Raw genomic sequence first — 14,634 nt, forward strand, 5'->3', positions numbered from 1 at the left:
GTACGTGTGTATGCTGAGCGTACTAGGGCGCACCCTAGTACACAGGGCGTACATATGTACGTAGGGCGTACATGCCAGGCATGCAAACCCTAATTTTTAGGGTTTGACTCATATTTAAACCCCATTATAGCCTCATTTCCCCTTATTTCATCAGCCTCCATCCTCTTGATACGTTTTTGCAACCCTAATCCCTCTTGTGAATCATTTCTAAGCTTGAGTGTGTTTATTTTGTGCTTTTGAAGAAGAAGGAAGGAAAGAGAGACCACCTTGGAGGAGTGAAGCTCTTTAGATCCAGGATCACACCACCTTTTGGCACCATTTTGAGGTATAAAGTTCGGAACTTGGTGAAGTTTCATTTAGATCTTGTGTTGGAATGAATTTTGGTCCTTTTGTCCCAAATTTGGAGATTCATGAACATAGCATGTTCTTGACCCATTAAGTTGTCCTTTCAGACCTTTGGAAGGGTCTTGAGTCATAAAAATGGGTTCCAAATGATTGGTTTTGCTCCATGCATCACTTAGAAGGTCTTAATGGATTAAGAAGTTGAGTTAAGAACTTAATGGACATGGAAAGTCATAAAATTGGAAACTTTATGACTCTTGAGGGTATTTTAGCCATGGATCTGGAAGATGGACGTGAAAGATTAAGCCATTAAGCACTTATTGAGATTCTGGGCTTCTGGGAGTACACCTTGAGTACTTGGAGTACACATCGCATACGATGTCAACCACCCCGATGGTGGTCAACAATCGAGTACGCCCAACGTACGTTTGGAGTACGCCCTGCGTACTCACTCTGGGTTGACTCGGTTGAGTTGAATCAACTGGGTTGACTTGGATGGGTTGACTCAGTTGATTTGACCAGTTTGACTTTGAATTTGACCAATTTTGACTTAAGGGTATTTTGGGATTTTGATTGAGATTGGTCATTTGATTAGATAGGTGACGGTTAAAGCTGAGATTCGGAGTCAAGACCTCATCAACTTTTGTCCAGTTTGCGAGGTGAGTTTTCCTCACTGTACTTACGGGTCGAAGGCACTAAGGTCGACCCATTGGTTTGATATCCTACTATTCACTGATATCTAAGTATGGAATAGATATGTATGATTACACTAGTTGCCGATATGCTTGTCTGGTAGATCTGTAAGATTACCTTTGATTATGTATGTATATGTTTGTTATATGTTTTATGTTGACATATTGTGTTGGGTTGAGGTTGTACTGCTTCGTGTTGTAGCCAACAAACCCTGGAGCATTCCATATATGAGCTGAGGGCCGGATAGGGCATGCCAGACTCATACTGAGGGCTCAGGAGCATTCCAGATACGAGCTGAGGACCGGGTGGTATGCCAGACTCGTACTGAGGGCTTGAGGGTATTTCAGTCTGATGACTGATTTGGTCAGGGAGCAAGCCATACATAAGTTGTGGGCCCCGAGGGCAAGCCAGACTTATGCTATGGGCTCATGGGTAATCCAGTCTTTTTGCTGTGGACCCAGTACATGCTGTTATTGTACATATCATCTGTTTTTGTGTTGGTACGTTGGCGGAACTCACTAAGCTTTGGCTTACCGTTTTTAGTTGTGGTTTCAGGAACTTCAGTTGATCGTGGGAAGGCGAAGGCATGACCGTACACATCCTCTGTTTTATGTACTTTTGATCTATGTGATACTCTGATATGGAACGATTCCTCGCAAACAATGATTTTGTAAACATTCTATGATTTGGAGTTGTTTTAAAAAAGTTTAAATTTCTTGTGATTTTTATGGATGTTACAACGATCCAATACGATCCTATATACATAAAACAAGAACATATCACTTCCATAAAATTTGAATTAATATCCCACAAGCCTAAAATCTGAACTCGTGAAAGTTTTAACATTCTCAATAAGCACATTTACCGAATCATACAAATCTATATACGTTACACAACTACATAAGAACATAACCCCCTTCCTTATACTCAGTTTTCACACTTTCGATTATGAACATATCAAAAAATTGAAGTAATAATAATAGAAAATCATGAAGATGTGGAAGCATGAAGAAAATAACCAGAGATTAAAGAGCTGAAGGCAAAGGCGACAAAAGCCACAAAACCAAGACCAACAAAGGTGGTAGCCAGCTGTGGGAACTTGTCTGCACCCCAATTCGATTTCCAGTTGTCTACTATTGTGGCTACTGATGATCCGATGATATCAGAAGGTATGTAAACATCCGCATTTCAACAAATTTTTGTTAGAATTGAGAAATTTTACATGATCATATTCAAAGAAAAGTTTGAATTGAATGGGTGTTTTAATTTATAGGAAAAGAAAGAGATTAGATTGAAAAGCTTGCCTGGTCCATGGCGAAATCAAAGTAATATCGGAGATAATGGCATCTTTTGTAATGATTTCTGGTGGCCAACTGATACCCAAGATCCAAACCTAGTAGCACGGTGTATGCAAATCCGACAATGTTTACTGCCATGGAGTACCTAAAAATCTACCATGATTAAACAACTGAAATGTGATCAGATATAATTAGAGGTGACCGGAGACGGAGAGAAGAGAGACTCACCGAAAATGAATCAAAAGCCTATCCCTGACGCTTGTTTGTGGTCATCACCGACAACAATATCAAACAAAAGAGCAATTCAAAATTCCTACACCCTAACATTATCTTCATCATTGATCTTTCTTTGTCCACGCTCCCCATAGGTGGACTCGACCTCCTCCCTTGGCTTCCACAACTTGTTTGTGCTTCCTCCGGTGGCTTTCCAACGTATCTGTATTGAGCGTCGTGTTCTGCTTTCTTAATCAACATGGTCTCTTCTCGAACATACCTGATCACCGTCGACACAAGCGCCGACGACGTTACCCCTGTTTCGGACAAATCCGGCAACAGATCTAACGTTGTGAGCCATGTGATGTTTCTCCTTCTCCTGCTGCTTCTGATTCAGCTTTAGGTTCTACTTGAGGTTGTACTTCAACACTTTCGGGAGAGACTACATGGATGAGAGATGACAGAGAACATATAGTTGACAACGGAGAATCTTCAGGTGATCTAGCCGTCAGAGAAGGGTGCCGTCTCCGATCACGAAGATAACCGCAAGAAAAGTTGTTTGGAGGAGAATGACAGATCTGGGGTTGTGTGAAAGAGATATTTTGCAAAATTACTTTATCAGATAGTCGATTTGGATATAATTTAATTATATTTTTTTGTTTCCTATATTACCCCCCTCTAATTTAATTAAGATACCCTCATCTCTTTAATCATCTACTTATTTATGGAAATGTCACCATGCATCTTAACCTTTTTTTTATCTAACGTTTCACATTTAGTTCTTGGGTTCTCGGGAAACTATGAGTTCTCAAAAGATTATATATATATATATATATATATATATATATATATATATATATATATATATATATATATATATATATATTAGAATGATGGAATTATTAAAAACTAGCAAGACGCTAGAGATTATTACAGATTACAAGCCAAACTAGAAAAACAACACCACATATTCTAATTCAGAGAATTAAATTTATTCCTATGCTTGAACCATTTAAACGATAAGATTTTTTGAGGACAAGAGACATCTTCGTTTTCCAAATCTCCCAAATAACGGTATAAATGTGCCTGAGTTTCTTTTCTTTTCTTTTTTATTTTTTCAAAACCATTTAGATTCAAGAGAAGTTTCATGACATAACTAAAAGTTAGGAGGTGTTTTCAGCAAATAATTATGAAATTTTGAGTTTTGGAAAATGACCACGAGATTCGCATAGTAGGCTTTGCGGATCCCTTTAATCATCTGAGGAACGACGCACAATACTGCGGAAATGACGTGACACCACTAAAAGACAATTTTTTTTTGGGTATTTTCCGATTTTACCCCGTTTTCGATGGTTCCTAAGAGGATTATAGCGATCCGCAGAGGTGTACAATGGATCCAGAGCCACCTCTGCGGAACTATTAGAGCCCCAATTTTTTTTTGTCTTTCAGTGGTGTCATGTCATTTCTTTAGTACTGTGCGTCGTTCCTCAGAGGATTTAAGGGATCTGCAGAGCCCCTCTGCAAATCTCGTGGTCATTTTCCAAAACTTAAAATTTCATGATTATTTGCTGAAAACACCACCTAACTTTTGGTTATTTCATGAATTTCCTATAGAATCGATATATATTATATGCAAACGATATCATCCTTGCACAAAAGGGTCAAAGGACATGATATAAAGATGGGGCCACTCCACGTTACTTCCAAACGGCCGACATCCAGTTGACTTTATAAAATGATAACGGTTCGTGCCGACAACCCCTTGTACATTTTCGTAAATAAATCCAAGTCAAATGGCATTTCTCTATTTGCACCAACACTTCTGTCTTCAAAGAGCCAGGTGGTCCAAATGTTCAATACCAATCCAGAAATATGATGTGATCCGCTGGTGGATATACATCCAATGAAATGAAGACCATATAAAATATAAAATTATAAATCCACCCTGTCCATCAAATTAGTTTTACCATACAAAAAATTTAACCACCCAGTTTGTTGTCCGTTTTTCATATCACTCATTGTACGATGATAATTAAAAGGGTTGATTTGAATTGTGACTTACATAATACGACAATATTCGATCATTTCTTAATCTAATCCTATGTGCTTAATTCGAAAATTTTAATTATTTTAATATCCTATCTAAATAAATAAATGGTATCGAGAATTTTAAAATATGGAAAGTGAGAACCATATTACATGGTATCATTTTGGTTCCAAAATCAGATAATAAACTAAATAGCAATTTGGATTATTCAAACATAATTTCTTCTTTGACCTATATCATTTTATAAAAATGAAAATAACTAATAAATAATTTAATTTAGACCTGACTCAAAATCAGGTTTTTGCTAAGATATGATACCTAGTCAAGTAGAATGGTTATGATTCTTTGTGGTACTTTATATTGTTTTTATTTTTGCTCATGTGATGAAGCCTAATGATTGAGGAGTGAAATTTTATACATATGAATTTTAAAAACTACTTAACTAGATTGACTTAATCATAATTCATGTGATCAGGCTAAAAAAAGTTAAAAATCAAACATTTATGACGTACAAAAATGAAACTACTAGATAGAAACACAAACTAAAAACCAAATCTAATGATTAATTAAATAAAAAGTATGAGTTTGTACAGAACTGAAAACTAGGTTTTTAGCCAGACATGGCTAAAAAAAGACTGTAAAGTATATACGAATAAACTAAACTATCTGGTCTAGTCGTAATCTCCAGAACTTCATAAATCGATGAAAAATATTATAATCGGCCATAAGTCGTCTGAATTCGCATGGAAAAGCTCTGCAATAGTTTGACGGATAAACTAAACTATTCGGTGAATCGTAATCTTCAGATCTTCACAAATCGATGAAAAATATCATAATCGGCCATAAATCGTCTGAAATTCGCATGGAAAAGCTCTGCAATAGTTTGACTAGATCTTAAAGTAATAGGGGCAATTTATAGGCAGGTGGCAATGTCAGATAAGGATTATGGGGCTTATAGGGGTTTGTTTCCGAAAAACGCTTTCGCAAAAAATAGAAAAAAAAATATGGAAAAACGTGTATGGATAACGTATAATGAAGTAAGATGTCATTTAGAGTTTTTTCACGAAAATATAACACCTCAAAATTTAACCCCACAATTTTCATTTTTTTTAAAACCCATAGCAAATAGTTTTCATAATAACCATCTCAGAAAAGTCATAATATCAAATAAAACTTCCACATCAAAATATCAGAGTGTCTCAAAATATCAAATAACAAAATCTCAAAGCGAATGTGTACAAATCAAGCCTCCACTTTCCCGCGATCCTCAGAAGTACCTGAAACACATTTAATCAACAACTGTAAGTACAAAGCTTAGTGAGTTCCCCAAGATATCACATACAACACAACACATAAAACAGCTATGGGTTATCAGCAACCCTAGAGACTACCCGAAGTCTCAATGGGCAACAACACGCCCTGTGGGTTATCAACAACCCTGGAGACTACCCGAAGTCTCAATGGGCAACAACACGCCCTGTGGGTTATCAACAACCCTGGAGACCACCCGAAGTCTCAACACATATAAACAACACATACACAGTAGCAACACTTAGACCTAGCTGGTCATCACACACACACACACACACACACACATATATATATATATATATATATATATATATATATATACACATCTATCCTACCACACAGGTAAGAATAAGTGAGGAGACTCACCTGATACTGATGACTGATAAATCTCACTCCCGAACTGTCGGAACTAGACTCCGCCTAATAAACACAACAAGTAACCCTAATCAATTAAGGTCATTAACCCGACTCGCAAGTCCAAATCCCACAACTACATCCTTGAAGGGAAAAAAGACAATTTTGCCCTTCCATAGTCCAAAACCCTCAATCTTTTGACCAAAAGTCAAAAGTCAACAAGTCCAGCGCGTACGTTGGGCGTACGCTCCTTACGCGCGGTGTACTCCACGAACGAAATGGGTGGTGGTCAAGCCTGACTACGTTGGGCGCAGCCAGGAGTACGCTCAGTGTATGCTGTCTGATCCTAACTTCCACTTCCTAACGTCTTAATCATTAAGACATGAAACCCAAACACATATCTGACCTCAATAGAATGTCTTAACCCATAAAGTTCATAACTTTAATCCTTTTCATGGCTGAAATAAGCTTAAACCTTTAAACCCTAACTTAAACCATACTCAAAGCCACCAAACTCTTGCATGGACAAAAAAGGACCATCAAGCATGCATTTTTATGACTTTAGATGTCCTAAAACACATGAAAGGACAACTAATATGCTCTGAGTACACCATACTCACAAAGATCCATGTTTGGGACATAAAGTTCATAAATAACCTTTTTAAGAGATCTAGAAAGAAAAGCACCAAGGTATAAACTTTATACCTTATGAAGATGCACAAGGTGAAGTAGAAGTTGGATCCAAAGATTAGAAAGCACCACCTTCTTCTCCAAGAACTTCCTTCTCTACCAAGAATGCCCAAGAATCACAAACAAGCTCCAAAATCACACTCACAAGGCTAGGGTACGATATCTAGGGTTTAAAGGGAATGGATGTTGGCTAATGAATGTCCAAGGGTGGTATAATGTGTTTAAATAGGGGTGAAACCCTAAAAATTAGGGTTTGGAATTTGCTCGCGTGCCCGGAGTACTCCCTCGTACGCCCAGTGTACATTGCCTCCGTCCCGACTTAGTTAAAGGCTTACGACCGACATACATGGCTAGTACGCCTCGCGTAAGCTGGAAATACTCAATACTTGAATTAATAAAATAAGTAGATTGGTACCTCGGGATGTGGGATGTTATAACTTTCCCCCACTTGAAATCAGACTTCGCCATCGAAGTCCTCTTTTGCAAACAAATTGGGGTATTGCTTGCGCATCTCGGCATCGGGTTCCCATGTCCACTCCGAGCCCTTCCAATGTTGCCACTGAACTTTGACTAGGTTCACCACCTTATTCCTCAGGTTCTTCACCTTCCTATCCAGAATTGACATCGACCTCTCATTGTAGTTCAGGCGATCATCGACATGAATGTCATCCAAAGGGACTACAACAGTCTCATCATCTATACACTTCCTCAACTAGGAAACATGGAAGGTATCATGAATCTGACTCAATTCCTCAGGTAGCTCCATTCGGTAAGCCATCTTTCCCACACGGGCTATCACTCTGAAAGGGACAATAAACCTGGGGCCTAGCTTTCACCATTTCCTAATGCGGATAATACCCTTCCAGCATGATACCTTCAGAAGCACCAAATCTCCAAACTGAAACTCTAGCTCAGAGTGTCGCCGATCCGCATAACTCTTTTGGCGACTCAGGGCCGTCATCAATCTCTTTCTGACTTGCTAGATAAGCTCGTTCGTCTTGAGCACTATCTCAGTGCTCCCATGACCCTCTGACCGAAATCGCCCCAATAAATAGGAGTGAGACACCTCCTCCCATACAAAAGCTCAAAGGGAGGCATACCAATGTTGGCATGATGGTTGTTGTTGTAATAAAACTCAGCCAATGGAAGATAGGAGTCCCAGCTCCCATCGAAATCAATGATGCAGACATGCAACATATCATCGAGCCTCTGAATAGTCCGCTCGCTCTGCCCGTCGGTCTGCAGATGATAGGCGGTACTGAAATGCAACCGGGTGCCCAACTCTTCATGAAACCTCTTCCAAAACCTGGAAGTGAAACAAATATCTCGATCCGACACAATAGAATTCAGTACCCCATGCCGAACCACCACCTCCCGAAGATAAATCGCAACTAGTTTCTCCGCAGAAGAGCCCTCACTTATGGCTAAGAAGTGAGCACTTTTCGTCAAAAGATCAACTATCACCCAGATAGCATCACATCACCTTGAGGTCTTTAGTAATTTTGTAACGAAATCCATCGTAATCTGCTCCCACTTCCATAGTGGAACCTCCAAAGGATGCAAGCTGCCGTGAGGGCGCTGGTGCTCGGCCTTGACCTTCAAGCAGGTCAAGCATCGCTCTACAAACCAGGTCACATCCTTCTTTATACATGACCACTAATAACTATGCTTCAAGTCTAGATACATCTTGGTAGCCCCTGGATGAATGAAAAATATCGACTTGTGGGCCTCCTCCATCAATACCCGTCGAGCCCCACCGGCATACGGTACCCAAAACCGTCCATGAAGAGTCAAAAGTCCCCTACTGTCAATATCAAAGGCTGAAACCTGACCGATCACTCGCTCACTCTTCCGATTCTCTTCCTTTATGGCCTCTGACTAGGCTTCTTTGGTCGTTTCCAAAATGGGGGTGATCACAGTCATCCTCAAACACACATCCTGAATCGGGGTACTGACCACCCTCTAGCTCAAGGCGTCAGCCACCACATTGTCCTTGCCTAGGTGATATAGAATTTCACAGTCATAATCCTTCACTACATCCAACCACCTCATTTGGCTCATGTTCAGGTTAGGTTGATCCATAAGATATCTCAGGCTCTTATGGTCTATATAGATGGTACACCGAACTCCATAAAGGTAGTGACGTCAAATCTTGAGATCGAAAACCACCGCCCCCAATTCCAAATCATGGGTGGTATACTTCGCTTCATAAGGCTTCAGCTGCCTCGAAGCATATGCAATCACATGCCCCCTCTGCATCAACACAACACCCAAACCTGAAATGGATGCATCGCAGAAGACCACAAAATCCTTAAATCCCCCAGGGAGGGAAAGTATAGGTGCCTCACAAAGTCTCTGGCGAAGAGTCTCAAATGACGCCTACTGCTCAGGCCCCCAACTGAACACAACATCCTTCCTCGTCAACTTAGTGAGAGGAACTACAATCTTGGAGAAGTCTCGAATGAATCTCTACTAAAATTCTGCCAACCGAGGAAGCTCCAAATCTCAGATGGACTCTTCGACACTTCCCACCGCATCACCGCCTGTATCTTGGTTGGGTCAACCAAGATACCATTCTGGTTGACGAGGTGTCCCAGAAACTGAACCTCGCACAACCAGAAATCAGACTTTGAGAACCTGTGATAAAGCCTCTCCATCCTTAAAACTTCAAGAATCTCGTGTAAATACTCCTCATGCTGCTTTCTAGTCTTCGAATAAACCAGAATGTCATCGATGAATACGATCACTGACTGATCCAACATAGGCCTACACACCCGGTTCATGAGATCCATGAACGTTGCCGGTGCATTGGTGAGTCCAAAAGGCATCGCCACGAACTCGCAATGCCCATAACGACTTCGGAAGGCCGTCTTCTGAATATCCTCCTCTCACACCCTCATCTGATGGTAGCCAGACCTCATATCGATCTTGGAAAACCAATATGCCCCTTACAACTAATCGAAGAGATCATAAATCCTCGGCATTGGATAATGGTTCTTCACCTTCAACTTGTTTAACTCCTGACAATAAATACACATCCGGTGTGAATCGTCATTCTTCTTGACAAAAAGGATCGGTGATCCCTACGGAGAACTGCTCGGTCAAATAAAATCCTTTCCTAACAGCTCCTGCAGCTGAGAGGATAACTCCTGCATCTCAGCAGGTGCAAGACAATATGGTGTCTTGGCAATTGGCGCCGCACCAGGGATCAGATCGATCCGAAACTCCACTTGACTTTTAGGAGGCACATCCGGCAACTCCTTTGGAAAAACATCAGGGAAATCACGCACAACATGAACATTAGAAATAAAAACTGATCTCTTCTCATCAACTCGGGTATCCACTACATATGTCAGATAACCCATACACCCATGCTGTAAAATCTACCTTGCCCTGGCGGCAGAAAAGAAAGCTGATCCTGACCTAATATCCTCGTCGTAAATGGTCAGCACTCCCCCACTAGGATCTCGAATCGTCACCATCTGCCGCTCACAATGAATCAGAGCCCCAAACCGGCTCAACCAATCCATACCCATGATAACACATACATCTCCCATCGCAATAGGGATAAGATCTATCGGATACCCAACACCAAAAATCTCTAGCACACAACCCCGATAGATGTCAGCAACGAAGATCAGATGCTCATCAGGTATAGAAACTCTCAATGGCCTGCTCAAGGCCTCCCATGCAATCCTAAGACCACCACAAAAAGATGATGACATAGAATACAGACTCACACCCAAGTCAAACAACACAAGCGCATGTACATAATTCAAAACGAAAGTACCTAACATGAACAATATCATAAGCAACATAAATAAATCAACATATATAATAAAGAACACATACCATCCACGACGTCTGGAGCTGCTCTGGCCTCCTCTGCTGTCAACTGAAATGCTCTCCCTCGAGCCCTCAGAGCCTCGGGCTTCCCCTTCCGGCCATCAATAATACGCAGGGTCGCGGGGGCCAAAGTTTGAACTGTACTGGATGCAAGCTGTGGACACTCGGCCTTCAAATGACCTGTCTTGTTGCAAATGAAGCAAACCCGAAATCTCTTGGGGCAATCCTTATCCATATGCTCCTCCTTGCCACACATGTAGCAAATAGTCCTCGACCGACAGGGTCCCTCATTTCCCTTACTGCACTTGTTGCTAGTGCGGCCCTTCTGTCCTCCAGTCATCGGGTCAGTGGGCTTGGGCCGCTTAGTCTCCAACTGCGACTGCACTGGTCTCCTATCTCTTACCTAAATCTCTGTCTCCTCTCTCACATGGGTCTCCAGCTCAATCTTTCTCCTCCTGGCATTGGTCTGCAGCTCAACTAATGTTTGATATGAAGTGTTGACCACGAAATCACGGATATCCCTACTCAAAATACTCAGATACCGACTCACACATGTCTGATCAATCGACATGTGCTCAGGGAAAAACAGATCCCTCTCATTAAACATCCTGGCGATCTCAATTACCGTCTTTGTCTTCTGCTTGAGAGACAGGAACTCCTGGGCCAACTTATCTCTCTCAACCATTGGCACGAACTCATCTATGAACATATGAGTAAACCTCTCCTATGTCACTGCAGTACGCTCTGCAAGATAATAGTCAACCGTTACAAATTTCCACCAATCCTCCGCTCCCAAGCGAAACAGATTCAATGCGAAACGAACCCTCAGATTCTACGTATAAGAGCAAGTGTAAAAACAACCCTCAACATTAGAAATCCATCTCATCACAGCAATCGGGTCCTAGGTCCCATCAAACTCGGGTGGCTTCATGTTGTTGACCTTCCGCTACCATAACTAATCACCCCCTACGGTCTCGCAGCAACAACGACTATGGTGGCTGCGTCAGCAGTTTCCTCAGTGACGACGACATAACGCTCATCAAAAGTCTCAATCAGCGTGGTCTTGATATAACCAAACATCTCTGGTATAGCCCCTATGATTTCCGCGGCCACCTTAGCACCAACAATCCTATAGATCTTATCATCACTGGCACTCGGCCTCTCAGGGTCGTTGGAGCCTGAGCCTCGGGTAACCACCATACTAAAACACACAAGAAAACTATCAGAATCAGGCTAAATCACATACACAAACATCCACACACTCCTGCAAGCTCCTTAGTTCCTTAAGATTCCTTCTTGAGCCGCTTACGGATTCGGTGATTTCAGTAGTACGGGCCCAATACTACCTTCCACACCAACCTGCATTCATCTCAAGTCGTCATCTCAAGACCCTAAGTCACAAGGAATCTATTCCACAAGAGCATCTATACACCCGCCCTGTCGGTTCCCCATAACCACTACTAAGTATCTAGGCACCCATCCTAGGCTGCTCCCCAGCACTTCTCTGCCTCATAAGACCTTCGCTACCCTCGCCATTTTCTTCGCGCATGCCAATCATACACAATATAAGACTTGATAGACAGCCGACTAAATGATTCTAACTCAAATCCACAACCAAACAAGGAACAGGAAGAAAGGCTAAATCAAGCATTCTAAGGCTATAAAATCCTAACTATGTATAATTATGCAGCATACACCAAGCAAATAGTAATGACAAATTAAATCCAATAAGAGCAAACTCCTAGGCTAAAGACATCACAAATCAGGCAACCCTATCACAATTTTCCTATAGGATCCTTATCCTATCACTATCATGTAGTTTTATCAGTTCATAAGATATCAACTCTACACTACTCATAAAATAATTTGAGATATTTTGGGAAACTACCCAAAGTCTCATATATATATATATATATATATATATATATATATATATATATATATACACATCTATCCTACCACACAAGTAAGAATAAGTGAGGAAACTCACCTGATACTGAGACTGATAAATCTCACTCCCGAACTGTTGGAACTAGACTCCACCTAATAAACACAACAAGTAACCCTAATCAATTAAGGTCATTAACCCGACTCACAAGTCCAAAATCCCACAACTATGCCACTGAAGGGAAAAAAATACCATTTTGCCCTTCCATGGTCCAAAATCCTCAATGTTTTGACCAAAAGTCAAAAGTCAGCAAAAGTCAACAAGTCCAGCACGTACGTTGGGCGTACGCTCCTTACGAGTGGAGTACTCCACAAACGAGATGGGTCGGGGTCATGCCTGACTATGTTGGGCGTAGCAAGGAGTACGCTCAGCGTACGCTGTCTGATCCCAAAATCCACTTCCTAACTTCTTAATCATTAAGACATGAAACCTAATCACATATCTGACCTCAAGAGAATGTCTTAACCTATAAAGTTCATAACTTTAAGCCTTTGCATGGCTGAAATAAGCTTAAACCTCAAAACCCTAACTTAAACCATACTCAAAGCCACCAAAATCTTTCATGGACAAAAGGGACCATCAAGCAGGCATTTTTATGACTCTAGATGTCCTAAAACACATGAAAGGACATCTAATATGCTCTGGAGTACACCATACTTGTAACATCCGGATTTCCAGGTATCATAAATTGAGTATTTATTTTAAGCCAAGGAGAGGGACTCGACGAGTTGACGTCTCGACTCGTCGAGTAGGATCGCGATTGCTGACTAGGATTAATGAACGGACTCGACGAGTCGGCAAGTGGACTCGACGACGCCGCGCTGTGGACAGAAACCCTAAATCCTCGGGCCTGTGCCCTATTTAAGGGATCTTATGGCCTTCATTTGCGGCCACCTTCACCCTTGAGAGCACCAGAGAACCTAAGAGCATTGTGAGTGAGATAAGAGGCCATTTCCTTCATTTCTAGTGTGATTTTTGCAAGAAAGAAGGAAGGAGGTCAAGCTAGGCGGATTGAGGAGCTCATATCTGCTATCATTTGATCATAAGAGGCTGCCAGAGGTATAAATCTATGCTAATTCTCGTGTATATGGTGACCTACTTAAATCTAGGGTTTTCTTATGCCTTCTTTAGCTTGGATTCGAAGCATATGAGGTCCCAAGGTGGAATTCTTCTTAGATCTGGACCTTAAGAGGTCCAGAGAGTCCTAACTATCCTGCTTTATGCTACTCCTTTGGAGATATGAACCTAGGTTGCCATTTTAGAAGCTATTTCACCAAAAGAAGCCCTATGAGTATTGCATGAGCGTAAAGGTTGGACCTTTACGTAATTATTATGTATTGGAAGGTCAGATCTATAGGTTAGAGAAGCAGATCTGACCTCAGAAGGTCATTTGAGTAATCTCATGGACGAAACTCGCCGAGTCCATGAGCGGACTCGACGAGTCGGATCGTGTTGCGCCACGATTCGTGATCAGTGGTAACCGTTGAGAGAAAGGTTAACTCAACGAGTCGAGTGAGGCCTTAGGAGGATTCAGAGGACACGTATGGACTCGCCGAGTCACCCGAGTGCACTCGACGAGTCTGGTCAAAGTTGGATCGTTGACTGGGGTTGACTTTTAGGGTTTGGTCAAAACTTGGACATTGGACCATTAGAGGGGTAAAATGGTCTTTTCCCCTTATGAGAGAATATAGGGAGGGATTAGCCTAGCCTTTGAGAGCCGTATTAATTAGAGATAATTACTTTATGTAATTAGGCGGAGGCTAGATCAGATATTCGAGTTCGAGACTTTCCGAGATTACCCGAGGTGAGTCTTCTCACTATACATTACCTAGGTGGTAACTATGTGCAGACCGGAGGGTCTTATGTGTTATGTGTATGTTGAGTTTATGTGC

At 41.4% G+C, this 14,634-nt stretch overlaps 1 pseudogene; it reads right to left on the reverse strand.

The window, feature by feature from the left end:
• Positions 1-2,022: 2,022 nt before the first annotated feature.
• LOC145105049 (uncharacterized) lies at positions 2,023-11,050 on the reverse strand (annotated as a pseudogene).
• Positions 11,051-14,634: the final 3,584 nt, after the last annotated feature.

This window comes from Lactuca virosa, chromosome 4, assembly GCF_052849685.1.
Source record: "Lactuca virosa cultivar CGN04683 chromosome 4, Lactuca_virosa_CGN04683_v6, whole genome shotgun sequence".
Lineage (NCBI taxonomy): Eukaryota > Viridiplantae > Streptophyta > Magnoliopsida > Asterales > Asteraceae > Lactuca > Lactuca virosa.